Below are 17,343 nucleotides of genomic sequence, written 5' to 3' on the forward strand. Positions count from 1 at the left end.
TTGCTGTGTGAGGCTAAGCTGATATCCTCTCCTCTCTGAGTCCCCAGCTCACCTCCCATTGTCAGAGAAAGAGTTTGGCACCATCTGCTTCCTTGGGTGTGGCAGAAGACTAATACTATTTTCCCAAGTGCATTTCCAAAATTAGACACTTTCTCCTGGTATTTTTCTTTCTTGGTTGTCAAATGATCCTTTATGGAAACATTTTCCTTTATAGGTCTAAACTAGCTGGGCATTCCACTGCATCACTGTTGATGTCATCTATGATATCATGAAGGTGGTGGCCATCAACATTACAGCCCACAAACTGTGCAATACTCCAAAGCTATTTTATGGTTCCAGAGTTCTCTAATTAAAGACTGGTGCTACATCTGTTAGGGCAATCTTGACAATGTCATCAAAAGTGATACTGTCACTGTGCTTAATGTTTTTCTGCTTCATTCTGTCTCTGACTGGTTCCTTGGGGACTTTGATGATCAGGACAGAGGGAAAAAGTACCATCTCAATTTCGCCTGTCTGTTCTGAATGGTCAGTTCCACTGTAATACTAAGACCATTCTAGTCACTGGTTGCTTTGGATGATATTATCACCAACCGTTTTTGAAAACAGATAGATCCAGGAGGTCAAGGTCAGACGTGGCACCAACTTCCCCACTGGTGCACCTCAGGTACAGGCCTATAATCTTGTTGGGGTCAAACGTGGGCAGAATGGTGGATGTGGCCAGCGTCACATGAACCTGGATATGGGATGACTGAAAAAAGTTACACCTTGGCATCCTCCAAGCCAAAAGCAGAAAGCTCCCCTCACATTTTTAAACAGTCTATCTCTTCACTGCATTTTCATTTAGTGTGTTTTCTAAGTCACAACCAAATTTGTGAGCAAAGAAAAGTGATTTCATTCCCATTTTACAGGTGAGAAAACAGATCCAGAGTAGTATATAGCATCTCTTTCAAGGTCTTAGCTATCTGCAAAATGGCCACTTTGGGGCTGGAATCCAGATGTTCTAACTGTTGGAGCTCAACTCCTCACACTTCCCACCCACTGGCCTGTGTGTAATAAATGTAAGTCACTAAACAAGCCTGAAATGAGTCGAAGGGAGCATGAACATTATGAATAGATTGTGAAATGTGAGTGGACTATAAAAAGTAGCCATTCAAATGTGCCTCACACTCTCCCACGAGGACACTTTCACCCTAAAACACACAAGGCCCACAGGTTACTCAGAGACACAGATACCCCACCCAGGACATCTGTGCTGGAAGAGGACTGAGGAGTCAGCTCATCAAACACCTCCATTTTATAAATGAGAAGAGTGAGGCCCTGCAAGATCACTGACTAGTCAAGGCCACTCCAGGACTCAGACTTAATGGATGCCCATTTCCAAAAGCTGTCCTTTCAGAGACTTCGTCTGCCTTCTATGAGAAGGACATGACCTCTGGTAGAGGCCCAGGCATTTCACTGTGAGCCAGGAGAGTTGGCCCACAGCCATGGACACAGGCAGAGTAACTGAACACCCAGCCAACCAACTTCAGAGGGACTAGGAGGAGGAGCACCTATAAAACCATCCCTTCAGCAGCCTGCCTCAGTGCATGAACTTCTGAAACAGGAGTTCCCTTATCCCCCTCACAGGACATGAGACAGGGGTGTGGCTCACTTCTTCAGTGCCCCATTGCTCAAACCCCTAGGGTGAGCAAGCAGAAGGCAGATCGTGGGGAGCGTTTTTGGGCTCTGACCCCATGGCAGCATCTAGGGTTGAGTGTTTACAGCTCCTGAAGCCCCAGTGGGTGTGTTACAGTGTGCTTTTTCAGTTTTGCCATCTGCAGGCGATTTGTGTTAATCAGCTCAATTAGACCCTGTGCCTTATCGTGAGGATAGAGGGCTTTCTATATCCCAGGTTCTTGCCTTAGTGTACTGGAAAAATCAGATCACACATGGGCTTGGAGAATGAATGCAAGGTTTTATAGAGTGGAGGTAGCTCTCAGAGAGGTGGATGGGGAGGCCAGAAGGGGGATGTAGTGGGAAGATGGTCTTCCCCCCGAGTCAGGCCGCCCAGAGGCCGGTCTCTCCTCCTACCGAGCTCCCCTTGGCATCCGCATCGTTCCGCAGTCCATGGCCTGCCAATGTCTCCTGGTGTGTTCTTTTGCTGGTGTGTTCCTCTCGACGTTCAGCTACTTGTGTGCGTGCCCGCTAGGGTCTCGGGGTTTTTACAGCCACAGGATAGGGGGCATGGCGGGCCAGCGTGGTCTTGGAAAATGCAACATTTGGGCGAAAAAAACCCAGGAGTTCCTATCCTCACTTAGGTCCATGGGCACAAGCTCGAGGGTGGCACCCTCGCCAGAGACCCCGCCCATCTCTACCCAGCACTTCCCTGCCCCCACCTGCATCACTTCCACTATTAGGTATCCAGTTCCATGGATTATGGCATGAAGGACTATGGTCCAAGTGTAAAAAGACCACACAGGATCACTGATACCTGGAGCAGTTTGTAGCCATCAATACCCTGATGTAACTTAATCCAGTGATTACTGGCAGAGGGGAGGGCGCTAAAGAGACAGAACACAGGACAGGTGTGTTTTAACAAAAAGAAAAGGGAAGGAGGTGGCCCCTGGCCTGAAACAGTGCTCCGACTAAGGAATGCTTAGTCTAAGCTCTGACTCCTCACTCTGGAGGCTAGCCTTGGAAACCTGGGACCCAGAGGAAGTTAAAAGTGATGAAGATATATGGATAGAGAAACATACTGCACCAAGTAGTGAAAACTCTTGCAAGCTAGCTTACTATTACATTTTAAAAATTTTTAAAGAATGTATTGGCTTGTGAAACCCAAAGGTCGGAAGGCGCTCTGGCCTCAGGCCCAGCCATCTGTCTTACCTGCCTGGCTCTGATTTGCCCTGGGCTAGCTGTATTCTCCTCAAGGACAGCAAGCACAATCCAGAGCTGCCCCAGGCTCACGGGCCAGCGGCTTGGCCCCTCCCAGCCTAAGGAGAGCTCCTTCTTTCTAAAGTGCAAGGCTGGCCTCTGATTCGCCATCCTAAGATCATGTGCCCTGCTTTAACTAATCCTTGTGCTCTGATTGGCCAGGTCTAGATCACGAGCTTTCTGGAGCACCATTAGACTGACAACCACAACTTTCAATAAGGAGGCTGGTTTCGTCAGATCAGAGCCAATCACATTCCTACCTCCGAAGCTGCTGCACAGTGGGGGTTCCGGGAGGCCAGCCACTCTCTCAGGTGCTCCAGGGCCTTGGCTCTCGTGGAAGAGTGGGGACTGCTGGAGGGAACCCAGGCTCTCCAACGCTGAACAATACAGTTTCCTCTGGAAGGGAGCTGTCAAAAACGCCATCTCAACTCGCGTCATTCTCTAGTTGTCTGTTATGTGCCGACCGCCTCCTCCCGTGTGAATTTTAGCTCTGTGAAGTCGGAGACTCCGAATGTTTTCCTGCTTGCGGAATCCCCAGCACTTGGCACACGGTACAGGCTCAGTAAATGTGTACGTGTGCACGACTGAAGCCTAGAGTGCGCCTGGGGATGCCCTGTGAGTCTCACCTCTGCTCAGGGTGGCATTCCCACTGCCCTTCCGGGGCCCAGAGACAAGCTCGGGGCAACGGCGAGCAGTCACCCCTTCCCCTGGGCCACCTGCGCACAAGGGAAACGTGCCAGGGATAGCGCCTGCCTCTCTGGCTCCAGGTACTGCGGGGTCCTGCATTCCCTACCCCTGCAAAGGCCTGCTGACACTTCGCTGAGGTTAAGCCATAGAGGTGTGATGCCCCTAAACCGGAGAGCAGCTAAGGGCAGCTGCACGTGAGGGGTTAAGGGCCTGTGTGGGTGTGCGTGGGGGCAGTAGAAGGCCAGAGCAAGGATTCTGGGAGCTGCATGGAAGGAGGTTCTGCTGGTGCGAGGAGATAGCAGAACAGGAAGGGGAAATGGCAAATGGCCTAAGCAAAGCTCTGCTCCCAGATCGTTCACTCCCTCTGTCTCTGGGAGGTAACAAGGGGATGAGGAAAGGTTGCTGCCGTTGTCTTCTTTTCTGCACAGACACCTGTAATCAAGGGCTCCATCAGACTTCCTGTCCCTGCGTGGTAGCTGCTTGCCACAGTGAGAACCTCAGCTCCAGACTGGAGTTGCCTAGCAACTCGGAATCCTGAAAAGAAAGCAAGAAAATAGAGGAGCCAGACAGAAAGGGCAGAGGGAAGTGGGCCTGGCAGAGGAAGGAATTAATCAGGAACAAACAGCCTTATGCACAGGCTCAAAGCACAGGGCAGCTTCACAAGTCCTTAGGACCTCTCCACCCCAGCCTCTTGCTGGCTTCTCACCCTCTATTAGGTGCCTGCCAGTCTCCACTGGGGATACTTCTTTTCAAACTGCTTACCTCCCTTTAAATGCAAATCCTCTGGAGAGGGTTGTCCCATTTCGATGTGGGAAGAGCTTATCAGACCCTTTGGGCAGGAGAGAAGAGGAAATGGGAAATGCTTCTAATCCCATTCTAATCCATCCTGTGTGTTTTACTCTATTCTATAGCAATTTGGTCCATTTCATTCTTCTCCATTCTAAGTCTGTCCACTGGTGCAGGGCAAAGGTGTCAGACTCGGGTGTTTGGCAGCCACCTGTGTGGCACTCAGTGAGCTGCTTACTTTAGGGAGCCTCTCAGTTCTGTCCAAAATAATCCCAAGTCATGGATTGTTGTGAAACCCATTAAGCAAAATCCTGCAATTGAGAATATCTGGCACAATATTTGACAGGTAGACAGCACACAGTACATGCTAGTTTCCCCTACTGAAGAGTGGAGTCATAATGTCATAGTCATTGGGACCCCTGGGGTCTGTGTAGCCCTCCCACTTTGGTGCAAATTAACCAGACTCTAAATTTTGGAGGTGAAATTTAGTCTTGGAACCCAAAAGTGACTTCAGTCCTTGCTCTTAAGGAACACTCTGTGGGCAACGCAGAACCCCAGCTGCCAGGAGAGTCAGAGAATAGGCAATGGCACAATGTTCTGCTCCTGAATTAATCAGTTGTTCCATTGTCTTTATTTTTCCAGCACCACTGGGACTATTCTTGCATCGGTTGCCTTTGATGGGTCCTTTTGGTGAACCTATGGTGGTGCTTCTGGTGCATCTCCCTGTCATCACGGCTGCAGGAGTCAGGGCTCGGGTTAAGAATTTGTCTGGAATTGGGTTTGCCATTTTCCAGGTTGGGGGTCAGGCCTCTGGACAAAACCAGGGCTTAAAATTTCACTCGCAAATGGAATTAATGTACAAACTAACAACGTTGTGTTTATCCATCCATCTATCCTGTACTTACTGAGTTGGGCCTAGCACTGCACTAAATGGAGAGATCACATGGAAAAGAGGATACAGCCAGAAACAGCCTGAGTTTTCTGCCCAATAAGAGAACACCGGAGAATAGCACATTATTCAAATCCAAACAGAACAATTCCTTTTGTCAGGGCAGGAATAGTTCAGAGGAAATGGAGATGGCCTGGTCAAGACAGAGGTCTCCTGAGGCAGAGGGAACTTTTTGAAGCTCCCCTTCCTTACCCAAACTGATGAAAACAGTTTGCAAAAGGTAATATGATCTTTTCTAACTTCCACATTTCTGGACCCAGCTGAACCCTGGAAAACAAGCATACCTAAGAATAGAAAGAAAAGGTACAGGCAAGCAAGGACCCCCAAAGCTTGAAGGATAATTAGAGCTGATGGAGAATTAACAGGAGAGGAAAGAAGAGGGAACACGAATGCCCCAGTGTCATTTCTACAACTACCTGTGTGGGTGTTTGATGAACAGTGTCATACAGCATCTTGGCCTTGAGTCTTCATTTATTCACTGCTCTCAAGTTAGAGCAGTTCTGTCCTCTATGTTGCCAAGGCATGTGTGATTTTTGAGTGTTCGAGTGTGCCTGCATGTATGATGTGTTGGGGTGGACGTCTGTGTGCTTGTTAAGGGAATGAAAGGACATCTACAGTGCAGGCAGGTAGAGTCTGAATTGTGTGGATATGTAATACTGTGTGGATTCATGATGAAAAACACCCTGATATTAAAACAAGAACTGGCTTGAAAGCCAGAAATTTCTGGGACCTTTAGAAATGTCCAACAGTTTTGTTTCTTTTGGTGCCTCTGTCCAACTGTATTCCTGAGACAAGTCTTTAAGCAGAGAGATGGTCTGAGATAAGAGCTTCTCTGAGCTGCCCAGAGTCGTCCTGGTGATTATCAGAGCTACCCACACCATGGCTGTGGTTAGATTTCATGTTTACCTCAAGTGGGATGGTCTCATCTATCCATGGGTGACCTACTTTCAGGGCAAGGCAGAAAACAAGGGCATCAGAAGTTGGCTCTCTGTCTGATGGTTAATTCCTAAGGAAAGATGCTGCCAAGGGGAGGAACCCCATGGGCCATCCCTCCCTGACCTTTATTTCTGTCCTACTCAGGAAGTTTCTTAATACCTCCAGTGTATGGCTTTTCATGTCCATTCTTGGCCTTTGTCTGTGCTATGCCCTGCACCAGGAATGTTCTCCTCCGTCCTTCTCTGTCTGTCCAAACCTCTGCATCCTGCTAGGCTCACACTGCACACTCTCTCCACTTCTGCTCCTGGACTGTCTGTGTGAACCACTCCTCCAGAATTCTATTCTATCTCTAATTGTTTTCCATCTGAGTTTTGCCTTTCCAGTTGAGGCACCTCCTCCCCCGCCACACTCCCTGACTTAGGCCGAGCTTTTAATAAAACCTGCTTCCCTTGAATTAACTCTGTAGCAGTGCTGTAGTGTTTACAAGAAGCCACTTGCCATGAATTACATAACTCAAGCTTCACAATACTCTTTTCAGGAAAGCAAGAAAGAGCTTATTATCCCCATGTTACAGATAAGAATGGTGAGGTTCAGAGAGATTAGTGATTTATTCTAAAGTCATATAGCCAGGCTAGCAAATCCAGCCAGCCAATCCCAATGCTATTCTTCTCACTATAGCAGTAGTGAGACAGCCAGGCATTTCCTAGATACCACTTACCTCCTAATCTCAACTATTTGTTCTCCTCATAGCTCAGGGCCGTCTAGGTAATGCGTCTTTCCAGCTGCCTCCTGTCTTGAGTATCTGAAACCCCATCCGCAATGCTAAATCCTTGGCTAGTATCTACCCCAGCCAGAAGGGAAAGAGGTTTGGAAATTCAATCACTGTTGCTAAAGTTTGATGAGGGATTAAAACAGAAGCACTTAAAAGTTGACTTAGAATGGGTAACAATCCCTTAATCTACTCCCTGTCCACCACAATAGCAGAACATCTGAGGAGAATGATCCGTTGGACCTGTGTTGTTTGGTATGGTGGCCACTAGCCACGTGTAACCACTGAGCATTTGAAACAAAGCTCATCCCAATTACAATATGCTTTAAGTATAAATAAACATGGGATTTCAAAGATTTAGCATGAAGAAAAAGATGTAAAATTTCTCAATAATTTTTATAACATTTTGTTAAAATTTGGAGATTTTACATATATTAAATTAAAAGTATATTAATAAAATTAATTTCACCTGCTGCTTTTTACTTTTTTAATGTGGCTATTAATACATTTAAATTATGTATGTTGCTCACATTACATTTCTTTTGGAGTCTTAGTGTGGACAATAGGGCTTTTCTAGTACTTCAAATAACTCCACATGCAGGTTATTTGAAGGTATGCTCAGATTATGCTTGAGGTTCCATTATCTGCAGCAATAAGAATTCAGGACAGAATTCTTCTAGAAGATGGTGCTTGATTACTCCCAAAAGGAGCCAGCTGTCAGCTTCTTGGGCCTCCCAGGGTTGATGGTCTGCCCCACCACAGAAAGACCCAGCATCCCCAGCTGAGCCCAGACTGAATTCCCTGAGTCAGGCTCCCCACCTGGGCTGGGAGTCTCTCTAATGCTTCTGTCTTCCTGGCTCCCGAGGGAGGGCCTCTAGTTAAAGTCATGCCTAAAACTCCCAAATCTGCCATGGAACACTGAGAGGCTATGCTCTCTATGGAATCTTCTGAGAGATTGCTGACTTTGACCAAAACAAAAGATATCAGAATTAAAGGCTGTTTAAATCAAGGTTAATATTTAATTGGAGTGGAATCTGGGGCCTGCATTGATTGAGTCCTTGCAGGGAAAAGCCACCTCCCTTAAATAGCATAATCCAAACTTCCTAAGCTGGCACTGGAAAGAGAATCTATTTATAAAAGGCAACTTCTGCCTAGGGTCTTAAGTATGCCTCCAAACTTTTTCTTCACTTTAAGGATCTGACATTATTATCAGCATGCTGGCCTAAAGTGAATGCTACTTCCCCTTTGGACAGCATGCTGCTAGACTCAGGGTCAGTTCAGGGAACCAGAACCATTGAGCTGAAATCAGTGGTCAAGTCCTGGACAAGAAAAACCCAGTCACCTTTTATTCATAGACCACCTTCAATGGGACTACTTACATCTCATGTCCTTGTCACCCCTTGATGGGATGGGGAAAGCCCCTAGAACTACAGTTTGTTTCCAAAGATTCCACATAAACCAAAAGAGGCCACTGCTGGCCTCAGCTGTGCCAAGAAGCTCTGAATGAAGCAAAAACAGAAACACACAATCAGCCATTTTCCTACAGAGGAAAGCCTGAAGCCCCCTGGAACGTGAAGCCACAAAGCCAGGAGAGTCTGAAGATCTCAGGCTGCCCCTCAGTCCAAGGTGGGGATAAGGGACACATAATGATGTCATTTCATATGATTAAAAATATATTGCATAAATAAGGCCAAGGAAAATAGAATAAAATATAAACTAAAAATAAATGTTTGAGTCAACTCATCTTTAATGCTTTTCTGTGTAACATCTATTTTGTATAATGGAATATGACTTTCATACTCCGACTGCAAATTTAACCTTGGCCACAAGTTATGATGTACATTACAATACACTTTTATTATGTTACACAGTATTGTGGTGGTTTTTTTAATCTATTGCTAAGCCCCTAACAGTATGTCTGCGTCAGTGAAGCCCATCTGTCACAACCACAGTGGAGACATTATTATGTAAATAGTTCTAGGGCCTCCTTTTGGGGGAATTTAATATACTGTCCTAATATCCCAGCCGGAAAAAAAATGTTTATGAAAAAAATATATATTTTTTTGGTTTGTTTCGTTTGTAGAGAAAGGCAGGTTGAGTTGCTCAGGGTTTTTTTGTTTTTGTTTTTTTAATAGTCCACATCTCTTTTCTTCTCTCGCTCACAATGTCTTTAAAAGCTAATGATATGGCTCCTAATAAAATAAAATAAAATACATGAGAGACTTCTTTTAAACACACCAGCTGAAGTATAGGGCATTAATATCGCACCGCCTAGTGCATTAGCCATTTTTCCTATATTACAGTCATATTTCAATAAACTAAGTTTTCTTAGCAGGTGCCATCTTGGATTATTTCTTTATTAGACTGAGTTATAAAATATGCAGAAGGGTATGCTGAATTTTTTGTTATTTCTTGCCAGTTTTAAGCCTTTGCCAAAATCCATACATCTAAATTTTCCCTCTTAGAGGTGGAGAGCAACACTGGGAGGGGACGGACAGACACTTGTGCTTGCAGGGCTGAGGGAACAAGGGCAGGACCGAATGAAGTGTGGCTTGCAAACAGAAGATGCCAGTGTCCCAGGCTTCTTATTGCATCTTAATGAACCAAGCCAGGATTTTAGGGCAGCACAAAGAAAGGAGCTAATCATTGATGGGAGCTGGGCCACCTGGACCTCCCAGCCCCACATCAGCCAAATCCTGGCTTTTAATCAGGCCTCAAACATTCACTGAGCACTGGCCAAGCAGTGAGTTCTTTGAGAGAAGCACGAGAAGTGAATTACATACTCAAGAGCATCCACTGTGGATGAAGAAAGAACAATATGAGGATAAAGTGGTCACATGATGGTAAGGGTGGTTTCTACTAAGGGCAGTAAGAGTTGAACAGAGGAAACTACAGTGCAGAACTGAATAATCAAGGGAAGCTTCCTGAGGCAGTGAGGATTCCGCTAGGCCTTGAAGAAGTAGAATTTAGGTGGTTGGAGTGGAGGAAAAGTGCCCCCAGACATCACAACTCAGGCATGCATTTCCACCTGCTCCAGGCAAGAGAGAAGACACAATGAAGGCCCAGAGGCAGAAGGAACACAGAGGACTTAATAGTCCACAGTGGTATCACCCTGAATGCACCTGATCTCATCAGAGGGCTTGATATAGAGGCAATGGGATTAGAGAAGCAGGCTCTCCATCTTAGCTTGCTGGGATCGAGACAGGTCTGGCAACAAGATGGGGTAATTCCGCTGGGTGCCTATTTAAGAGAATCCTCTTACAATAAGCAGAAGTCAGGAAACCAAGCTTGATCCAGGACAGAGCAAGAGTGGTCAGTGACGGAAGGTCATTTTGAGGGCAGCATGACACTTGTCCCTCATACATGTCTCTCATTCCAGCCATGTCTCAGGTCGAAGGGGGAAAGGGGGCTATAAGGAAAATCAAGAAAATGCCACTTCACCAAAAATGCTGCCAGACGTTCCTACTTATGACCTCACCAACAGCATGTCACACACAGGGTAGTGAAGCATTCTCTGAAACCCTTCTCACTGCTTACAGGAAAGTGCCTACAAAACACCACTTGAGAAGCTAAGTGTCTTAGCAGAGGTTGTTTGTGTGCATCGGCAAGTGGTCATAGTGAATGTGACTCCATTCACCCACCCGCGCCATGTCCTCAGTATATATAGATCCAGGTAAAGGAAGGAACGGCTGACAAGTTCCCTGGGGCCCAGGTGGGAGACAGAATTCTTGCGCTAAGAGCAGCAACTTGCACCTGTCTGTGGCACGTGAGGACCATGTGGGTGAACGGCCATTCCTCTGCTCTCTGTTGTCCTCAGTAAGGATCCAGCTAGACAAAGCTGGTTTATTTTGGAGCCAGGCAAATAGGAGCCCAGAAAAAGTCCCTGTGGCTTGACTACACTAGTTACTCAGTTACTCTCTCCGCAAGGACCATGGCAAGAGTGTCAGGGAGGGAGAGCAGAAAAGGCCCCATCTAGGCGAGCCAGGAGCCTCAGTCCAGGCAGAGGAAAGAGTCCCACGTGGAGAATTAACTTACTCAATTCTTCCTGCGCACGTGTAGTAACTCCAGATGACCAGTGGAGAAGAAAGGGTGCAAGAAGGAGGTATGTGTGACTTTCCCAGAAGACTGAGCCTGGCGCTAGCTTTGAAGAGTCTTAAGAACTGGACTTGGGAGGAAGTGGGGAGCCCATGAGGAGCAGAGGATGGTCAGTGCCCAGGTGCCCCCTCATCCCACTCCCCAGAGCAGTCAAGAGCCAAGCATGCCTGGTCCCCCTTAACCAGGTTCAAGTCTCAGCTCTGCTGGTTGTGCTACATGCAATCTTAGGCTAATTTCACTGTCTTTGTGAGCCCCTGTGTCATCTTTAAGGAGGAGCAATGATGCTTACCTATTATGATTGTTGTGAGGGGTAGATGAAGATCAAATGGCATATAGTAGGTGTTCAACAAATGGTAATCTCATTCCTGCCTTGAAGGTCCACTTTGGTGGTTGGGATTTATAGTCCATGGACTCATAAATATATCTGTGGCATCTAGTTACATTTCAACCTGTGCTGCCTGGGGGTAGCAAATCTCACACAATGACCCCCACTCCAGGATCTCCTGCTAGAGCTTCCCCAGTGCTAGACATACCTTCCCAGGTCTCCCGTGCTCACCTGAGGACACATTAACTCCATGAGTCAGTGGCGAGCTTTTAGGAGGCCAAGTCAGGGCCTAAAAATGGTTGATTTCAAGAGGCCATATGAATTTAAGCCTGGTGCCACCACAGATGTAGGCCCAAAATTCCAGAAAGGGACCTTTGTCTCCTTAGTTTAGATCCCCAAAAACCTGCAAGGCTGCAAGGGAGGAGCACAGTGTTCCTACCCAGTCACTGGCCCTTTGGGGAGAATCTTAGCAGCGTGGGTGGGAGTGGAGAGCCTAGGTGGGAGGGGGTGCTTCTACAAGAGGACAGCTTCACTAGCACTGTGGCTAGCCCCAGAAGATGAATGACAGGAGCTGCCCTAGGCCACATCCAACAACAGGAGCTGAGGACTGTCTGCGTCCTCCCAGGCATCTCCCACTGGCCAAGCCTTCATTTCTGCCTCCTATTCTCAGCAGGGGGCCGAGTGGGTCCCCTGCAACCCCCCTTCATGCCCGCAGAAGTAAGGCCATGAGAGGTGGCCCAGCCTCACCTGGCTGCCCAGGATTCTGTCCCCAAGGCTATTGTCCTCAGGCACCATGGGAGTCAGGGAAAAGAAGGTGGTAAGGGAAGGAAAGGAAGAACCAGGAGATGGGCCATCTGTGGAAAGGACAGTGACCTTCCAAGAGAGATTTGCACAAGATCTCTTTTCTGCACAAGAACCTCTTTTTATCTAATAGCAGTTAGAACCTTCTAGGTCATGGGGCAGCTTCACAGTGATTAATTATCTGTCAGCTGAGAGGCAGTGGTGCAGTTGCCTGAGGGTGACACCCAGGGATGGGACCCCAGAAGAAACTAAGAGGATACCACAGTGGCTAGGGAAGCCTAGAGGACATGTTTTCCCTCTTGTTCAGGGCTAGAGTTAGGCTCTGACACCTGAAACCATCTGGTAGCCCCTCTCCAGGATAGACATAATTTCAGGGACCCCTCCAGTCAGACCCTACCACAAATCTGAGATGCTGCAGAAAGAGGAAAGTCAGTGAGGAGGGAATAACAGCTTCCAACTTCCATCTAAACTCTCTCTATCCAAGCTCAGAAATCAGATAACCAAGAATACTACAGTAAGATTGCGTGACCTACCATCTCTCCCAAAATCATTAAGAAGGGTCTTCAGTGTCTTATCCTACAGATGATGGGATTGACACTCAGAGAAGACTCACAGCTTGCCAAGACCACACAGGACTCTGTCCCCCTGACCCTGACTCCTATTTCTGGGTTCATTTAATAACCCCAGAGTTACTCAAAAAGAGGTCAGGGGAGCATTAGTACAGCTGTCCGCTCCTCCTGAGCCTGGAGTTGTGATGCCCAATAGCAACACTTCTTCTCCTGGCTGAACCTGGGATTGACCATGTCCAGAGCTGAGTTAGCTGTTTGGGCACAAGTGGCTGATTAGTAAGGGGAAAGCAAGCACTTTGGGAAAGGCCTAACTGGGCAGGCACACAGATGCGTATGGAAGAAGTCAGAGGAAGAGGCAGCTCCATTTGGAAACACCCCCACCAGGATGCAGATGTTCCAGCAGCTTTCTGGGCAGCAGGCCTGGCAGGAAGCTGCTCTGGCTCTGACCCCAAAACCCCCTTCTCACCCTTTCACTCTTTTCACTCTGCCCTCCTCCCTCCCTCCCCAACTGCCTTCCTCTCTCCAGGCTCTTTCCCCCCACCCCCACCTTCTCTTCCCTTTGCGGCACTTCTCACTCCCTCTGTCCCTCATACTCTATCTTGTCCCCTTCTCTCCCTGACATTTGTGAGGACAATCTCCCTCCCTCTTTTCCTCTCTCTCTTCCACTTCCTCCATATCTAGCCATTCTGGTACTGAGTAGTTCATCTGGAAAGAATAGCCAGTGTGGCAATGTCTTAGTGTCTTGGGCTTTTTCTTCTGGCCAAAACCAGAGAGTGCAGACACAAGCAAAATATGCCCAAGAGGAGAGGAGGAAGAGAAGAATCTTATCTAAGGACATGTTCCATTTTTATATTCCCTCCATATGACAGATGGATTGAAAAAGAGAAAGATTGTCAGTCGGTTAAGCATCCAGAACTCACAGGGCACAGACATGGAATGATTTGCTTTTTCTCCAATCCCTGTTTTCAAACAGGTCCTGTTCAATTCCCTTTTCCATCCTTAATGATGACCTAAGCACATCTCATTGCTGTCTAATCACTTCCAAATATTAAAAAGTACAAATGAATGGAGGCTTACTTAGAACTCCATGGTATATCCAATATAAGTATCATTTCCTCCCCTCCCCAGCATTGGCCAGGCCATGGCTCAAAGGACAAAGAGATGAGAGAGGGAGCTCTGTTACTCTTAGGATACCTCCTACTCCCCCACTCTTTAGTACGTTATGACAAAAAAGGATAGATACCAAGATGGAAAGTGACAAATATCTTTTACAGATATGGTGCTGGGGTGGTTCTTCCTTGAATTCACTTACCATTACTCTCTGCTGGCTTCTAAACCTCAGCTTACTCACTCTCCCATGGTGGGCATGGTGGAGTCTTGGAAGACTACCCACAGGGGCTACCCCTGCACATTGCCCTAAGGTGGGAGGTTCAGCTCCACTTCCACCTCTCAAAGCCTCTCATCACCCTCTCTACCTCTGCAGTGGAGGTTTCTTCTCCAGGCAGCTAACTTGTTGGTGGACCAGACAGTGGCAGGTTCTGTAGACAAAAGGGTATGCGTGCTGCAGGTACAACCCAATGTCTACATCTTGGAATATTTCCTGGCTGGGACACCCAGGACTCTGTGTTCTAGTCCCTCACTAGCTAGCTCTGTATGTCAGTTGATCTTTGAAGTATGGCAGAGCTGAATTCAAATTCTAGTTCACAACATGCTCATTGCGTGACTTTGGGCCAGCTATCACCCTCTTTTGCACCCCAGTTGCTTCATCTGCAAAATGAGGGTAATAATATCATCCATCCAGGGCTGCTAAATATGATCACACTTAGGCATAGGGCTGGCACAAAATCAATATTCAGTAAGTGATAAGCACATTATCTTACCTCTCGCAGTCTAATTTTCCCCATATTTAAAATAAAAATGAGATGATGAGTTCCCAAGTTCCTTCTCAGCTTTGGATTTTATGGAGAGTGCACACACTTTTCTCCTCTATTGAGGTATTAGCTATGTCCATGCAGGAGGGGACACAAATATCCTTCCATGCCTGCCCACATGAGCATCCTGAGCTGAGAGGCTAGGGGACTCAGCTATGAAACACTCATTCCCTTTATGGATCAGTTAGCATCACTCAGGGCTTGGGCTACACACCCAAGCTGGACCTCTCACTAAGCCTAAAAAGTAAGGTCAGTTCAGTATTGTCCACATGCAGAGCTAGAGATGGGATACCCAGAAGACACATCACCAAAGGATCAGGACTGCCATCTGTGTATCTGGAAAACAGTAATTTCTTACTGTGATATTTTTGTTTCTTAAAGTCACAAACCACAGATTAACCACACAAGCCATATCTAGGAGATGGATCAAGAATTGCAGTATCATTCTCCTACCACATTTTGGGGAATTGAAGAATTAAAAAAAAGAACTGCTTTTGCTCAAGGTCACACTGTCTGTAATCGAAACTCTCTTTGTCCTGAACTTAGTCTCCTGGCCAAATTGCCTCTGAAACACTTTCTCCCTCTCCTGGGCCATCCCTCAGGCTCTGCTAGGAACAAGGACAGGAGATCTAAGATCTCGAAGGTGCCTTTAACTTTGTTCTTTTTACAAGATTTTCAGACTCTGGGAGCCACTGAGACTCCTGGAGGGAAGAGCAGAGCTTTGCAAGTTTGGAATGACTTTAGTTCAAAGCATTCTCCACTCTCCCTGTGTTCCCAGTGAAGACAAAACCCAAGAACCCTGGGATACCAAAAAGACCTCAAGATTATGCTGGTATTTCCTGAAAACTCACAGAGAACAGGGCCATGCAAAGGACATGTCAACAGCTTTTTTGATGACTTCAATATAAGTGAACCAGAAAAAGATGGATTAAGTTTCCCTTCAAATACACATGTGCTGGAGAGTTGCAGCTGAGAAAATGCTTAGACCCATGCATTTCCAAGGGCTGGTCAACTCCAAACGGAGTGGGATGTTTTGCTGAGTCCCAAACACTGACTTCTCTTCCTGTCCCTAAAAATAACTGAGCTGTCCAGCTGTTGGATAGATATTTTCTCCTTTGGTTTTTGTTTCATTTGATTTTCTCACAAAGTATCAGGGTGATAAATGACTTCAAAACCTAGTAGAATGTTCTGGGGGAATTAGGCATTCAGAAAAGTAAAAAGTAAAAATAAAAATCTGCCACAATCTCACATCATTGCCCTCACCAGGCATTCTGTCCTTTGAACATTACCTGTCATTACCTACCCATCCGTCAATGTCAACCCCAAGATCTGTTTCCTCTGGGAACATTTTGGGATTATTTTGGTCCTCATGAATATAGAAATCAATCACTGAAACAAGTTTTTGAGCACCTAGCATGTACCCACAGTGACTGTCTAAGACAAGGCCCTTGCCCACAGTGGGTTTATGACATAATTAAGAAGCTCCTCCAAACTCATGAAGGAATTAAGAGGTAATAACAGATGGTACAGGTAGGTAAAAAGGTATGATACAAGAATAGGGGCTTTAGGCCTTCCGAGAATAGAGAAGGCACTGTGTGTATCAAAGAAGGTTGGAAATCATAATAACCAACATCCACTAACTGTTGTGTTTTGGGGACTTTCACAGATGTTTTCTCTGGACCTCCACAAAAGCCCTTTAACACAGACAGGGTATTGGTCATACAGATGGGAAATAGAGACTTGGAAATATTAAGTGTCTTATACAAGGTCATTAGTAAGTGGTGGAGCAGGTGTAGAGACAGACTAAAGGCTTATAACCCAGGCACCTGTGCCTTAATGCCACACCAGTTTTTGAAACAGTTTGTTAAAATTTGATAGGTAGATAACTATGGCCTTATACTGCAGATGATTGGAATCTCTGTGACATTTCTGAATATATCCAAAGTTGACTTGCGCACCCCCACCTCTCCATTTTGCTAATGAATTACACCCATCTGGAATTTTCTCGTCCTTTCTCCCATTCCTAAAGATTCAGCACAACTTGTACCTTGGATTTCCCCAGCCTAAAATGTTTTCTCCTTCTTTGGAATAAATAGGACTTAATGACTGTATCTCTCACATGTCAACTAATTATGTACTGGGAATCACATCACTTCTGTTTTCTTGTACTTTTACTTAAAGAATCTTAGGTTATTATTTAGCACATCTATGTCTCATCTTCTGCAGAGATTAGCTGCTCTCTGAGGAGAGTTTTTATGCCTGATACATGGTCCCAACTGTTTTGAGAGTGGTCCAATGCCATGCCTAGTGAATATGTGTTGATAGGAGTGAAAATCTCCACCCTATGCTGAGTCCTGCATCGGCAGGCCCCGCTCCCATCTTGGTGTAGAACTCTCCATCTGCAAGTTCTACATACTTCTCAAGCTCCTTGTGTTGAAAATGTTACCATCTTCCTCTAAAACTAGCTTCTCTTCCAGAGGTTTCTCTTGCTGCCAGAAGCAATGTAATTCTCCCAGTCAGGCTCCAAAGGTGATCATCAGTTTTGATCTTGATGCCCTAGGGTACTGTTGATTGTTCATTGA

This window comes from Symphalangus syndactylus, chromosome 1 (genome assembly GCF_028878055.3).
Source record: "Symphalangus syndactylus isolate Jambi chromosome 1, NHGRI_mSymSyn1-v2.1_pri, whole genome shotgun sequence".
NCBI lineage: Eukaryota > Metazoa > Chordata > Mammalia > Primates > Hylobatidae > Symphalangus > Symphalangus syndactylus.